The following is a 16,370-nucleotide window of genomic DNA, read 5'->3' as shown; positions in this document are numbered from 1 at the left end:
TGCTCTCCGACCGCAGGCGAAATGTTGGAATATCAGCCGTGCTCAGCTGATAGCAGCACTTTAGAAACCCGGCAATGCGAGACAATGAATGCTAAGGTAAAAGTCACCCTCTGTGAGTGGAATTGAACCACCAACCATTATTAATTAACAGGAACCAATTGCGCTATAGAAACACGACGTCTTGCGCACTGAACCATTAATTCACCGAGCGAAAGCTTCAGCTTGTCGTGATCAATGTAACAGCGGTCTTACCATCAGTTTACTTTTCCAAAATAGGGTGTGCAGCTTGCACGAGTGAAAATCTGTGCTGTGTTATTTCTGAACTTCAAACTCCCCTTGCCCCGAAATGTCTGTATGTCTGTATGTTGGAAGACTCAGTCACCCAATGATAGACAACATTGATTTTTCGAGCTGTTATTCACCATCCTCTATTTCAGTAACGTTCTGGTTTGCTGAAAATGAGATGAGTTGAAACGAGAAGGTCCAACGAGCCGGTGTCCACAAAGTTGTCTCTTGCACTTCCAGTGAAACGGACGGCAGTTTTCTCTTTTAAACCAGTGGTTATGATGTTAATGTGCCCGAGAAAGACTGGATTACAGCGGGTGACTCTGGGCCAGAGTAAAGTTCAATTAAAATTTATGATTGCCGAGTGGCTGGACGGTGGATTTATCCCATTTTGAACTCGGTGAAGTTACAAATCTAACGACAAGAGTTTGGGCTGGAGACGGAATAGACTAAATAAGCAAATTTAATTACGCTGATTCCATAAACATTGCACACCACAGCCCTTAAAAATTGAGACCTGTTTCTATATAAAACTGGAGAGGGTCTAAATAGAAAGTAACAGAAAAAGCCATTCATTGTATTACACTGAATTATGCTGATTACACAAACTTTGCACACCACACCCTCCAAACATTGATACCTGTTTCTATGTAAAACTGGAGAAGGTGTAAATAGAAAGTTACAGAAAAAACAACATTGAGGTATCAAATTTAATTACACTGATTCCACAAACATTGCTCAGCACATCCCTTAAATACTGATATCTGTTTCCATATAAAACTGGAAAGGGTCGAAACAGAAAGTAACAGAAAAAAAACATTGATGTATGAAATGTAATTTTGCTTTACTGCGCAAATGCTGAACAGCCAATCCCTCAAACACTGTCCCGACATAAAATCAGTCGCAGAGCCCTGAGCCGCAGTGAAAATGCTGCGACCCAACGTAATTCAAACACTTAGTCTTCGGATCTGAAGTCAGATGCTGCAGTTCTGCCACCAGCTCCACAGGAAACTTGTGGATCCGAAATCCATATGGATGGCGATCGGTACTGACCACCACCGCGCTTCTGGGAGTGCAGGGGACGAAAGCAGCAGCCAACCACACTTCCTCACCAAAAGCGCAGGAATCCTACTCCTGAGAGATTCACTTCTTTAAACGTTGTTTGGATTCAGTGAATTGCGATATAATTCAATCTTTAATTGCCCTCCGCTCTGTCAGTTCAGGATTTTATTTAAACCGATAATTGGAGTTCTGTTTTACAGAGTGCCGGTTGTTTAAGCATTTCTCAGTCCCACTATTACCATTAATAACACTTTTTGCTGCTAACTTCTGTTTGATACAAAGCACCGGTCCTGTGAAATTGATCAGCGGTTGCACCAGGTTACTGGTGTGATAAACACTGAGCATTTTTAAAAATACTTACCGTGTTGCGGTTTCTGTATTATCGCGATTATTACGTTTGCCTCACACGCAAAAAGCCCCCGATTCGATCCCGGGCAGAATTTTTTCATTATATTGGAACTTGCTCCAGATGTACCTCCAGGGGCGAGTTTCTTCTACTGTGTTGATAGGTCGACAATTGGCTGTTCCTGTTCAATTTAACAACGGCTGCACCAAACTCCTGGTCTCATACACACTGAACATTTCCAAACAGTCTCCTAAAATGCAGTCGGAAAAGCGTTTCAAATACAAAACAAATCATTATTAAACTCGTGAGTGTCATTCGGTAACCATGTTAGGGTTTCTTTCAGTATGCAACAAAATGTTATAGGTTGGTTAATGGTGTTTACAGAAATATTCCTCTGTTCGCAGAGTTTATTTGGTTTCATGTAATTAATTATATCAGTGTAAGCGCCGAATCATAACCACGAGCCCACCAGGCACCTGTACGGACAGTTCACCCAATCCGGTTACTTTGATCATCTGCCCTAATCTGGCAGAAAAACAATGGGATGAACAGCCCTTGTCTGTGAAAAGGTGTCCTCTCCCCTTGATCAAACTAATATCTGCAATTGATGGACTGGAGCGAATTGCGCTCTAAGCAGTTCTGGAAAATGCGCAATGCAGCCGCACAGGAGTTCCAAGTGAACTCTCCGTGGAGGAAACGGAGTGACAGAAGCAGAAGGAGATGCCACGTGAAAGATTTGGGCCCAGACCTGCTGCATGAGACTTTAAATGTTGTCAGCCTTTAACTGTAGCTCACAGTGTGAGAACAGTCATTATTATCATTAGCCTTTTATGTATCTTCTTGCACTGCATCTCCTCAATAGCCCCGGGTTATCACAGCATCGCTTTCTGCAAATTAAATCCCAGTGTGAAAACATATACGATTTCAAACCTAAGCAAAGTGTTTGTGATTGGAAGGAGAGTGCGAGTGGAGATCATGGGCCTGGGGGGCAGTGAGATCATCTCTGAATGCGAAGATATTCCGCAAAGCAAAGAAGCAGGGAGATGAGACATTTGCGTCTATTTTTTCCGGTATGTGCAAAATCCATCCCTTCTCAATGGCCAGCACCATCCTTTCCCTCTCCCTGCTGACCAGGTCAAGATGGGTTTCATGTATTCGCTGTGTTTGCATCAAGCATCTAATTCAACTGGCAGCTGGAGGTGCAGAGGAAGCAGGAAGGAAAGAAAATTCAGAAACAGGAGATTCCACGTGAAACGGGCCGAATCTTGTGTGTGCCAGTTGCTTCAAATGATCCACGGCAGCCCTGCGTCGCCTCACAGATTTCCCAGGAGCTGCATCGATTCAGCCCGTGCGTGCGTATATTTTGGAAATGGAAACAGAGCCACCCGCTGCTTGTGGGAGTATTTCACCTCAATTTTCCATTTCACGCGCAGGCCTATCCGCACTCGGTACTGTCATGGCCTGAACACGTCTTTCGTGTTCTCACAGAAAATGCCACTTTTGCGAGCAGCTTGTCTGGACTGGACTGCACTGAGCTGGGACACTGGGAGCATTCAATGAATGAAATCAGTACTTCAAACAGAAAACATTCTTCACTCACTCATCCTGATACATTCGGGTCTCCATACTTGAATTATTCTTTCATTTATTGGAACATAGGAACATGAGTAGGCCATTCAGCCCCTCGAACATCCAGGTTCATACATTCTTGCTGAGGTGGGGTGCCAAGAATTGAATGCTGTCCTCCAGATGGGGTCTTGCCAGAGCTCTGTGCAGCTTTAACATAACTTCCACCCCTTGGTATTCCAGCGCTCATGAGATAAACGGGGAGAGTGAGAGCTCAAGATGGAAAGCGAGAGTGAGCAAATGGGAGAGAGAGAGAGGACTATGCATTGCACAAACCGTCGCTGTGTCGCTTTCTCAGGAGCTGCCTTGAATCTCCACTGAGCTTTTGAACCATTTACTGCACCGCAGCAAAAGTTCCAAAGCAGCATATGGGTAACGTGTAATAACCTAATCGATAGCCGATTTGTGGCGCCATGGGTAGCACGTGGGACTTCTTCTAATCACTGCAAAAGTTGTGTGTCCACATCTCACCATCGTTGAATTTTAGCTCAGGGTTCGGTGATTTCGGCGCTGGGAAGTGAAATTTTGCATCAAAACCTCAACAGGATCATTAATGCCCTTCAAGGAAGGGAAATAACCCCCTCCTACACTTCCTCTTATACAAGTGGCTCCAGCCCCACCCGAATTTATAATGCTTAATCCACTCTGAGTTGGATTGGCGAAACACTCTCAAGAAGGAGGCTCATCATCTGCTCACCGCAAAATCAATCTGCTGGACTTCCGGTTCTATCAGACTGCATGTTCCATCAGACAGGTTTCCAACTGGACAAATGCATCCGGCTGCCGTGCAAGCATCGGTGCTTCAGGGGTAGAATTCTTGCTTGCAGTAATTCTATGCTGTAGAAGTAGCTCCTGAAGATCGCAAGATGGAAATTATCCTGGCTGAGCGGTCGAACGCGCTGGTTTAAAGCTCAAGCTAAATCCCATAATTTACAGATGGATCAAAATCATAGTGCGTGGCTCCAATTCCGCAGTCTACCTCCTGTAAACTGATAACACTAAATATCACATCTGATATTGCAACAAGAGGAACCACGTGGCGAGACAAATAATTGATGCATTTTGGAACACCTCAATTATTCCTTTTGCTCCGTTCGAAATGTTCAAAAGGAAAAAGATTCGTTTATCTCGGTGAGACTCAACTAACAACCTCGCCATTTCCCGACCCTGTACAGTCATATAAGGACGACGCACTGACTGATTGCGCCGCTGGAGCCCGGTCACTCTGATCAACTGTCCCACTCTGCTGGAAAGAATCTTAAGGTGAGAGACGCTTACCTGTGGAATCGTGTCCTGTCCCCTTGATGAAAATAATATCTGCATTTCACTTTTAGCTTCTTTCACATCCTCTGCTCCATCGCACGACAATCGGGTTTTCTGTGAACAGATCAAAATAAACATTGCCAGAAATTCTAGCATTAGTGGGATTCAAACCCACGCCTCCATAGAAATTTGATGGAACACTATAGACCGCGAGGCCACGCTACCATAATGTCACAGTAACGTTTAAAGAGCTGTTTAATGCTCAAATTAATTAATTGAAGCTGATTGATCGCATTTACCCCGTGCTGGGGTTGCTCTCCTTCGAGCAGAGAACGTTAAGAGGAGATTTGATAGAAGTGTTCAAATTCATGAAGGGTTTAGATAAAGTAAATAAAGAGAACCTGTTCCCATTGGCGGAAGGATCGAGAACCAGAGGACACAGATTTACGGTGATTGGCAAAAGAACCAAAGGCGACATGAGGAAACACTTTTTTACCCAGCGAGTAGTTATAATCTGGAATGCGCTGCCTGAAAGGATGGTGGAAGCAGATTGAATCGTGGGTTTTAAAAAGGAATTCGATAAATACTTGAAGGCATAAAAATATCGAGCGACCGGAAGGAGCGGGGGAATGGGACTAACTGGATTGCTCTTGAAATGACCCGGCACGGGCTCGATGGGCCGAATAGCCTCCTTCTGTTCTGTAACCATTTTATGATTGTATGATTCTATTGAAAACCTTTATTTTCTTTGCATGCATTTCTCTTTCTCTCCCTATCTCTGTCTCTTGTGTTGTTGCCTGATGGGCTTTTTAGGCTTCTAATGAGACCCTAATGTATCAGGATGAGTGAGTGAAGATTTTTTTCTGTTTGAAGTATTGATTTCATTAATGGAATACTCCCAGTGTCCCAGCTCTGTGCAGTCCAGTCCAGACAAGCTGCTCGCAAAAGTGGCATTTTCTGTGAGAACACGAAAGACGTGTTCAGGCCATGACAGTACCGAGTGCGGGTAGGCCTGAGCGAGAAATGGAACGGCGACGGCTGATCGAACCTGAAACACCAGCAGAGAAGATTAAAGAAAGACTGAGACGGTAGGAAAAGTAAAGGTGCAACCCAGCTGCTGCAGCCAATGTCTACACATTTATGTATCGTCGCTCTCACAGTGAATCAAATCACCAATTTGATTAAAGTATTCTTATGGTAGAGTGTATGTTATCACCATGCCGAGACAGACGGCAATCATATCAGAGAATCAGACATTCTGAAAAATTTACGCCAGTGGAGGCCATTCCGCCGATCGTGTTTGTACCGGCCGGAAAAGAGGTATCCAGCATCGCCCGACTTACCAGCGTTTGGTCCGTAGTCTTGTCGGTTATGGCTCTTCAAGTGCATATTGAAGTGCTTTTTAAATCCGATGAGGGTTTCTGCTTCTCCCACCCTCTCAGGCAGTGAGTTCCAGACCCCCACCACCCGCTGGGTGGAAAAAAATCCCCTCTGCTCCACTCTAATCCTCGACCAATTACCTTAAATCTATGCGCCCTTTTTATTGACCTCCCTGCTAAGTGAAACAGGTCCTTCCTTTCCACTCTATCCAGGCCCGTCATAATTTTGTACACCTCAATTAAATCTCCCCTCAGCCTCCTCGGTTCCAGAGAAAACACCCTCAGCCTATCCAATCTATTCTCATAGCTAAAATTCTCCAGTCCTCTAAACATCGTCGTAAATCACATCTGTACCATTTCTCGTGCAGTCGCATCTTTCCTGTAATGTGGTGACCACAACAGTATGCAATACTCCAGCTGTGGCCTAACTAGTGTTATATTCATTTCAAGAAGAACCTCACTGCTCTTACATTCTATGCCTGGGCAACACATGTAAAGTAAATAAAATGTCTCAAGATGATGAAGAGATTGATGCTGAATGTGAATTTCCCCAGGTCAGGCGGTCTAATTGATATTGGATAACGGGATAGAGAACGACATATCGAAGTTTGCCGATGGACCCAAAATGGGAAGCGATGTAAGCAGTGTAGATGAAAGCATAACATTCCAGAGAGACATTAATATAATAAATGAATGGACAAAACCGTGGCAAATGGATTTCAATTTTGGCAAGTGTGAGGTAATCCACTTTCGACTTCACAAAGATACATCAGAATACTTTACAAAAGGTGAAAAATTCGAAACTGTGGCGTTCCATAGGCACTTAGGTTTTTCCTGCACATAGATCAATAACATGTCATGGACCGCTACAGGAAATAATAAAAAAGGATAATGGAATGGTGGCCTATATATTTAGAGGACGAGAATACAAGGGAATAGACATTATTCTACAGCTACAAAAAGCTCTGGTTGGACCACACCTGGAGTACTGTGTTCAGTTCTGGGCACCGCACCTTAGGAAGGATATTCTGTCCTTGGAGGGAGTGCAGTGTAGATTTACTGGAATGATGGCTGGGCCCGAAGCGTTAAATTACGAGGAGAGATTACACAAACTATGGTTGTATTCACTGCAATTTAGTAGATTAAAGGCTGATGTGATCGAAATTATCAAGATATTATTTGGAACTGATGGGGTAGTTACAAAGAAACTATTTCCGCTCGTTGGGGTGTCGAGGACTTGGGGGCAGAGCCGAAACATTAGAGTCAGGACTTTCAGGAGTGAAGTTCGGACACACTTCTACAAGCAAAGGGAGGTCGAAGTGTGGAAATCTCTTCCACAAACGGCAGTTGATGCGAGCTCAATTGTTAATTTCAAACCCGTGATTTATAGATTTTTGTTAACCAAAGGTATTCAGAGATATGGGAGGAAAGCGGGTGCAGGGAGTTCGGTCACAACTCATTGAGTTCCGGAACAGGCTGGAAGGATCAAAGACCAAACTCCTGTTCCGAAGTTCCTCCTTGGTGCAGAATGCAAAACGATCATGCATTGGCCGGGAATCGAACCCGGGTCGCCCGCGTGGCAGGCGAGAATTCTACCCCTGAACCACCAATGCTGGCTTGTGTAGAGTTTGCATGTTTCTAAATGGAATCCTGTCTGAGCGAACATGCCGTTTCCAGCTGCGATGGACGAGTGGTGAAAGCTGTTGTCCCAAAACCCCAATGGAGTTTTCCTGCCTTGGTTTGAATTTGGCTCGCAGTGCTCCGGTTTAAAGATCTCTTCAATGCTCAAATACATAAATTGGAATTAATTGACCGCATTTACCTCTGTCCCAGCATGAGAGATACTTCAACGTGGCCGGTACTTTTAATTGGGCGTCCAATCTTCTCTTCCAAGATTTCAAGACCGAGAAGCAATATTTCCCAAACTGTAACTTACATTCCGCTAGTTTTCAAAACCTGACATTTATACTCTTTATTTTCTTTGCATGCATCTCTCTATCTTTCCCTGTCTCGGTCTCTTGTCTCTCTGTGTGACCCCTGATGGACTTCTCAGGCTTCTTTGAACGGCGAAGGCCGACCGAACCTGCAACACCAGCAGAGGAGGGTAAAAAAATGGACTGAGACGGTAGGAAAATAAAGGTGCAACCCAGCTGCTGTAGCAAATGATTACACACTTATGTCTCTGCTCTCACAGTGAAACAAAGCACCAACTTGATTAAAGTATACTTATGGGAGAATATATGTTATCACGATGCCGAGACAGACGGCAATCTTATCATCGAATCCTGGAAAGTTAGGCCACAGAAGGAAACCATTCTGCACATCGTGCTTGTGCCGGCCGAAAAAATCGATACCTAGCCTGATCTCACTATCCAGCGTTTGATACCTAATACTTTTAGGAACGGATCTTAACATGCATATTGAAGTTTTTATTTTTTCAATGCGATGAAGGTTTCTGCATCTCCCACCCTTTCGGGCAGTAATTTCCCGACCCCCACCGTCCACTGGGTGGGAAAAAAATCTTCCACTCCCCTCTAATCCTTCTACCAATTACCTTAGATCGATGTACCCTGATTATTGACCTCCCTGCTAAGGGAAATAGGTCCTTGCTATCCACTCAATCTCGGACGTCATAATTTTATACACCTCAATAAAATCTGCCAACAGCCTCCTCATCTCCAAAGCAAACAACCTCATCCTATGCAATCTAATCTCATAGCTAAAATTATCATGTTCTGGCAACAGTGTCGTAAATCTCCTCTGCACCATCTTCAGTGCAATCACATCTTTCCTGTAATGTGGTGACCACAACTATATGTTGCTTTCTTGCTGAGGCTGAACCATTGTTTTATAAATTTCTACCATAACCTCCATGCTCTTACATTCAATGCGTCAGCTAATAAAGGAGAGTATCCTGTGTGCCTTTTTAACCACTTTAACTACGTGTCCTCTTACCTTCAGGAATCTGTGGACATGCACTCCAAGGTCCCTCTTTTCATCTACACCTCTCAGTGTCCTCCAAAGCAATGTAGTTTCAGAGCAACTAATTCTGAAACGTCTTGCTTGATAATAAAAGTCGCACAGACGAAATCAATTTAGTAAAGGGAAACTAATATTGGCGACAGGAAATAGTTAGTGTACAGCTTGATATTAGTGCACACCGGAATGGAAAACGAGATTGGATGCACAGAAGAGGTCTGAAAGGATGGCCGATCGGCTTTGGAAGACAACGAAACTTGTCACTGGCTGCACAAAGCAAGTAACAGCGCCTGGTTGATCCAAATGCATGATTTTCGATTTGGGGCTTTCGTTAATTAAAGTCCGAGAAGTTCCGCGTTCAAATCCCGGATGAGCCTTGCTATTCCACAACTTTGAGTGAAAAGACACCAATTGGCTTCTGACATCTTCTCAGTATTGCTGTTGGTAGGATTGAATTACATGCAGAGCATGTTTGAGCTCCAGAAGACAGAGTGCTGAGTTTCCCAAGGCGCAACACATGTAAATAAATAAAATGTCTCTGGATGATGAAGAGATTGATGCTGAATATGAATTCCCCCAGTTCAGGCATTCTCATTAATATTAGATGACGGGTTCGAGAACGACATATCGAAGTTTGTGGATGGCCCCAAAATGGGTAGCGTTGTGAGCAGTGCAGATGAAAGCATAACATTCCAGAGAGACATTAATATAATAAATGAATGGCCAAAACCGTGGCAAATGGATTTCAATTTTGGCAAGTGTGAGGTCATCTACTTTGGACTTCACAAAGATAGATTAGAATACTTTACAAAAGGTGAATAATTCGAAACTGTGAAGTTCCACAGGAACTTAGGTGTCCATGTATATAGATCAATATCATGTCATGGGCAGGTACAGGAAATAATCAAAAAGGCTAATAGAATGGTGGCCTGTATATTTAGAGGATGAGAATACAAGGGAATAGACATTATGCTACATCAACACAAAGCTCTGGTTGGACCACACCTGGAGTGCTGTGTTCAGTTCTGGGCACCGCACCTTAGGAAGGATATACCGTCCTTGGAGGGAGTGCAGTGTTGATTTACTGGAATGATACCTGGACTCTAAGGGTTAAATTACGAGGAGAGATTACACAAACTTGCAATTTAGTAGATTAAAGGCTGATGTGATCGAAATTATCAAGATATTAAGAGGAACTGATGGGGTAGTTACAAAGAAACTATTTCCGCTCGTTGGGGTGTCTTGGACTTGGGGGCATAGCCTCAACATTAGAGTCAGGACTTTCGGGAGTGAAGTTAGGACACACTTCCACAAGCAAAGGGAGGTAGAAGTGTGGAAGTCTCTTCCACAAACGGCAGTTGATGTAAGCTCAATTGTTAATTTCAAACCCGTGATATATAGATTTTTGTTAACCAAAGGTATTGAGAACTATGGGACGAAGGCGGGTACAGGGACTTCGGTCACAACTCAGCCATGATCTCATTGAGTTGCGGAACAGGCTGCAAGGACCAAAAACCACAATCCTGTTTCGAAGTTCCTCCTTGGTGCAGAATGCAAAATAATCGTGCATTGGCCGGGAATCGAACCCGGGTCTCCCGCGTGGCAGGCGAGAATTCTGCCCCTGAACCACCAATGCTAACTTGTGCTGAAATTGCATGTTTCTGAATAGAATCCTGTTTTAACGAACATGCCGTTTCCAGCTGGGATGGCCGAGAGGTTGAAGCGGTGGTCTCAAAACTCCGATGTGGTTTTCCTGCCTAGGTTTGAATTCTGCTCGAAGCGCTACTCTTCAAAGATCTCTTCAATGCTCAAATACATTAAATGGAATTAATTGACCACATTTACCTCTCTCCCAGATGCTTCAACGTGGCCGGTGCTTTTAATCGGGCGTCCAATCTTCTCTTCTAAGATTTCAAGACCCGAGAAGGAATCTCTCCCAATTTGTAACTTAAATTCTTCTAGTTTGCAAAACCTGACATTTATACTCTTTATTTGATTTGCATGCATATCTCTATCTTTCCCTGTCTCTGTCTCATGTCTCTCTGTGTGTCCCTTGATGGACTTCTCAGGCTTCCTTGAACGGCGAAGGCTGATCTAACCTGCAACACCAGCAGAGAAGGCTGGAGAAGAGGACTGAGACGGTAGGAAAAGTAAAGGTGCAACCGAGTTGCAGCAGCCAATGTCTACACACTTATGTCTCTTCGCTCTCACAGTGAAACAAAGCACCAATTTGATTAAAGTATACTTATGCTAGAGTGTATATTATCGCGATGCCGAGACAGACGGCAATCATATCATCGAATCATAGAAAGTAAGGCCACTGAAAGAAGCCATTCTGCACATCTTGCCTGTGCTTACCGAAAATTCGGTACCGAGTCTCATCTCACTTTCCAGCGTTTGGTCACTAATCTTGTAGGTTACGGATCTTCACGTGCATGTTGAAGTTTTTATTTTTCAATGCGATGAGGGTTTCCTCCTCTCCCACCCATTCAGGCAGTGAATTCCCGACACCCACCGCCCTCTGGCTGGGAATTAAATCTTCCGCTCCCCTCTAATCCTTCGACCAATTATCTTAGATCTATGTACCCTGATTATTGACCTCCCTGCTAAGGGAAATAGGTTCTTGCTATCCACTCTATCTAGGCCCGTCATAATTTTATACACCTTAATTAAATGTCCGAAAAGCCTCATCAGTTCCAAAGCAAACAACCCCAGCCTATCCAATCTATCCTCATCGTTAAAATTCTCCAGTTCTGGCAACGTTGTCGTAAATGTCCTCTGTACCCTCTCTAGTGCAATCACACCTATCCTGTAATGTGTGACCACAACTGTACGCAGTATTCTGGCTGTGGCCTAACTATTGTTTCATACATTTCTTCCATAACCTCCCTGCTCTTTTATTCTATGCCTCGCAAATAAAGGAGAGTATCCTTTGTGACTTCACAACCACCTTATCTCCCTGTTCTACCACCTTCTGTGATCTGTGGACATGCACTCCAAGGTTCTGCTGTTCATCTGGATCTCTCAGTCTCCTCCCAAGCAATGTAGTTTCAGAGCAACTAATTCTGAAACGTCTTACTTTATAATTCTAATCGTACAGTCGAAACCAATTTGGTAAAGGGAGACTAATATTGGTCACTGGAAGTCGTTAATGTACAACTTGATATTGCTGTGCACCAGAATAGAAAACGAGATTGGATGGACAGAAGAGGTCTGAAAGGATGGCCGATCGGCAGTGGGAGGCAGCGCACATTTTAACTGGTGTACGATTTCAATGTCAGCGGTTCGTGGGTCTCGGGGTATGATTCTCGCTTAGAGCTTTTGCGTTAAATGATATACGTGAGATCTCAGTTTCAAATTCCGCACGATCTTTCCGATCTCAGTGCTTTTCGTGAAAAGTCAGCAATTAGCTTCCGACATCATTTCGGTGTTGCTGTTGGGAGAATTGATTTTTTTCCAGAGAATATTTGAGCTCCAGAGGACAGGGTGTGGAAGTTTCCGAGGCGCAACACACGTGAAGGAGCGGGTGAGTGGGACGAACTGGATCGCTCTTACAATGAGCCGGCACGGGCTCAATGGACCGAATAGCCTCCTTCTGTGTTGTTACCATTTTATGACTGTATGATTCTATGTATTCTCTTTATTTTCTTTGCATGCATTTCTTTATCTCTCCCTGTCTCTGTCTCTTGTATTGTCCCCTGATGGACTTCTCAGGCTTCCTGAAACGGCGATGCCTGATCGAACCTGCAACACCAGCAGAGAAGGTCAATAAGAAATAGGAGCAGGAGTCGGCCAATCGGCCCCTCGAGCCTGCTCCGCCATTCAATAAGATCATGGCTGATCTGATCCTAATCTCAAATCTAAATTCATGTCCAATTTCCTGCCCGCTCCCCGTAACCCCTAATTCCCTTTACTTCAAGGAAACTGTCGATTTCCGTTTTAAATTTATTTAATGATGTCGCTTCCACAGCTTCCTGGGGCAGCAAATTCCACAGACATACTACCCTCTGAGTGAAGAAGTTTCTCCTCATATCAGTTTTGAAAAAGCAGCCCCTTATTCAAAGATTATGCCCCCTAGTTCTAGTTTCACCGATCCTTGGGAACATCCTTATCGCATCCACCCGATCAAGCCCCTTCACAATCTTATATGTTTCAATAAGATCGCCTCTCATTCTTCTGAACTCCAATGAGTAGAGTCCCAATCTACTCAACCTCTCCTCATATGTCCACCCCCTCATCCCCGGGATTAACCGAGTGAACCTTCGTTGTACCGCCTCGAGAGCAAGTATGTATTTTCTTAAGTATGGAGACCAAAACGGTATGCAGTATTCCAGGTGCGGTCTCATCAATACCTTATATAACTGCAGCAATACCTCCCTGTTTTTATATTCTATCCCCAGAGCAATAAAAGCCAACATTCCGTTGGCCTTCTTGATCACCTGCTGCACCTGCATACTAACTTTTTGATTTTCTTGCACGAGGACCCCCAGATCCCTTTGTACTGCAGTACTTTCCAGTTTCTCGCCTTTAAGATAATAACTTGCTCTCTGATTTTTCCTGCCAAAGTGCATAACCTCACATTTTCCAATATTGTATTGCATCTGCCAAATCTTCGCCTGCTCACCCAGCCTGTCTGTATCCCCCTGTCGGTTTTTTATGTCTTCCTCCCTCTCCACTTTCCCTCCCATCTTTGTATCATCTGCAAACTTTGATATGTTACACTTGGTCCCCTCCTCCAAATCGTTAATATAGATTGTAAAGAGTTGGGGACCCAGCACCGACCCCTGCGGAACACTATTGGCTACTGGTTGCCAGTCCGAGAATGAACTGTTTATCCCAACTCTCTGCTTCCTTTTGGATAACCAATCCTCCACCCATGCCAGAATATTACCCCCAATCCAGTGATTCTTTATCTTAAGCAATAATCTTTTATGTGGCACCTTGTCGAATGCCTTCTGGAAGTCTAAATACACTACGTCCACTGGTTCCCCTTTATCCACCCTGCACGTTCTGTCCTCAAAGAACTCAAGCAAATTTGTCAGACATGACTTCCCCGTCGTAAAGCCATGCTGACTTTGTCCTATTAAATTATGTTTATCCAAATGTTCCGCTACTGTCTCCTTATTAATAGATTCCAAAATTTTACCCACCACAGATGTTAGGCTAACTGGTCTATAATTTCCAGCCTTCTGCCGACTACCCTTTTTAAATGAGGGTGTTGCATTTGCAGTTTTCCAATCTGCCGGGACCTTTGCCGAGTCCAGAGAATTTTGGAAAATTATTACCAAAGCATCCACAAATCCAACTGCCAGTTCCCTCAAGACCCTCGGATGTAAGCCATCAAGTCCAGGGGATTTATCCGCCTTCAGTCCCATTATTTTACTGAGTACCAATTCCTTAGTGATTTTAATCGTATTTAGCTCCTCCCCCCCTCGAGCCCCCTGTTTGTCCAGTGTTGGGATATTCTTAGTGTCCTCTACCGTAAAGATTGAAACAAAATATTTGTTCAGCATTTTTGCCGTTTCCATGTTTCCCACCATTAATTTCCCGTTCTCATCCTCGAAAGGGACCGACGTTTACCTTTGCCACCCTTTTTTCTTTTTATATAACTATAGAAACTCTTGCTATCTGCTTTTATATATTTTGCTAATTTATTTTCATAATCTATCTTCCCTTTCATAATCAATCCTTTAGTTACTTTTTGCTGTCTTTTGAAGTCTTCCCAATCTTCTATCCTCCCACTAAGTTTGGCTACCTTATATGTCCTTGTTTTTAGTCGGATACTGTCCTTAATTTCTTTTACACCCTTTTTTCCTCAGTGGAATATTTTTTTTTTGAAAGTTGTAAAATAACTCCTAGAATGAACACCATTGCTCATGTACCGTCTTACCCTTTAATCTATTTTCCCAGTCCACTTTAATCAATTCCGCTCTCATACCATCTTAGTCTCCTTTATTCAAGCTCAGTACGCTTGTTTGAGAACCAATCTTCTCACCCTCTAATTCGATATGGAATGTCACCATGTTATGGTCACTCATTCCAAGGCGATCCTTAACTAGGACATTAATAATTAATCCTGGCTCATTACACAGGACCAGGTCCAAGGTTGCTTGGCCCCTTGTTGGATCAGTTACATACTGCTCAAGAAATCCATCCCTAATGCACTCAATAAACTCTTCCTCAAGGCTGCCCTGCCCAATTTGATTAGTCCAGTTAATAAAGAAAGATTGAGACAGTAGGAAAATAAAAAGTGCAACCCCGCTGCTGCAGCCAATGTCTTCACATTAATGTTTTCTTCGTTCACTGGATGTGGGCGTCGCTGGCGAGGCCGGCATTTATTGCCCATCCCCAATTGCCCCTTGAGAATGTGGTGGTGAGCCGACTTCTTGAACCGCTGCAGTCCGTGTGGTGAAGGTTCTCCCAAAGTGCTGTTTGGAATGGAAATCCAGGATTTTGACCAAGCGACGATAAAGGAACGGCGATATATTTCCAAGTCGGGATGGTGTGTGACTTGGAGGGGAACGTGTTTTGTTCCCATGTGCCTGCTGCTCTTGTCCTTCTCGATGGTAGAGGTCGTCGGTTTAGGAGGTGCTGTCGAAGAAGCCTTGGCGAGTTGCTGCAGTGTATCCCGTGGATGGTACACACTGCAGCCACTGTGCGCAGGTGGTGAAGGGAGTGAATGTTTAGGGTGGTGGCTAGGGTGCCATTCAAGGGGGCTGCTTTGTCCTGGATGGTGTCGAGCTTCTTGAGTGTTGTTGGAGCTGCACTCATCCAGGCAAGGGGAGAGTATTCCATTATACTCCAGACCTTAGCCTTGTAGACGGCGGAAAGGCTTTGGGGAGTCAGGAGGTGAGTCACTCTCCGCAGAATACCCAGCATCTCGTCGCCACAGCATTTATATGGCTGGTCCAGTAAATTTTCTGGTCAATAGTGACCGCCAGGATGTTAATGGTGGGGGATTCGGCGATGGTAATGCCGTTGAACGTCAATGGGAGGTGGCTGGACTCTCTCTTGTTGCAGATGGTCATTGCCAGGCACTTGTCTGGCGCGAATGTTACTTGCCACTTGTCATCCCAAGCCTGGATGTTGTCCAGGTCTTGCTGCATGCGGGCTCGGACTGCTTCGTTATTTGAGGGGTTGCGAATGGAACTGAACACTGTGCAATCATCAGCGAACATCCCCATTTCTGACCTTATGATGGCGGGAAGGTCATTGATGAAGCAGCTGAAGATGGTTGGGCCTGGGACACTGCCCTGAGGAACTCCTGCAGCAATGACCTGGGGCTGAGATGATTGGCCTCCAACAACCACTACCATCTTCCTTTGTGTTAGCCACTGGAGAGTTTTCCCCTGATTCCCATTGACTTCAATTTTACTAGGGCTTCTTCGTGTCACACTCGGTCAAATGCTGCCTTGATGTCAAGGGCAGTC

General features: G+C 44.3%; 2 non-coding genes across 2 annotated transcripts; both read right to left on the bottom strand.

Moving 5' to 3' along the window:
* Nucleotides 1-7,503: 7,503 nt before the first annotated feature.
* trnag-gcc (transfer RNA glycine (anticodon GCC)) lies at nucleotides 7,504-7,574 on the bottom strand. Its single transcript has one exon. It is a non-coding gene; the product is annotated as a tRNA-Gly (tRNA).
* Nucleotides 7,575-10,505: 2,931 nt separating this feature from the next.
* On the bottom strand, nucleotides 10,506-10,576 carry trnag-gcc (transfer RNA glycine (anticodon GCC)). The gene has a single exon. It is a non-coding gene; the product is annotated as a tRNA-Gly (tRNA).
* Nucleotides 10,577-16,370: the final 5,794 nt, after the last annotated feature.

This window comes from Heptranchias perlo, chromosome 20 (assembly GCF_035084215.1).
Source record: "Heptranchias perlo isolate sHepPer1 chromosome 20, sHepPer1.hap1, whole genome shotgun sequence".
Lineage (NCBI taxonomy): Eukaryota > Metazoa > Chordata > Chondrichthyes > Hexanchiformes > Hexanchidae > Heptranchias > Heptranchias perlo.
This window is presented reverse-complemented; position numbering and strand designations above follow the sequence as displayed.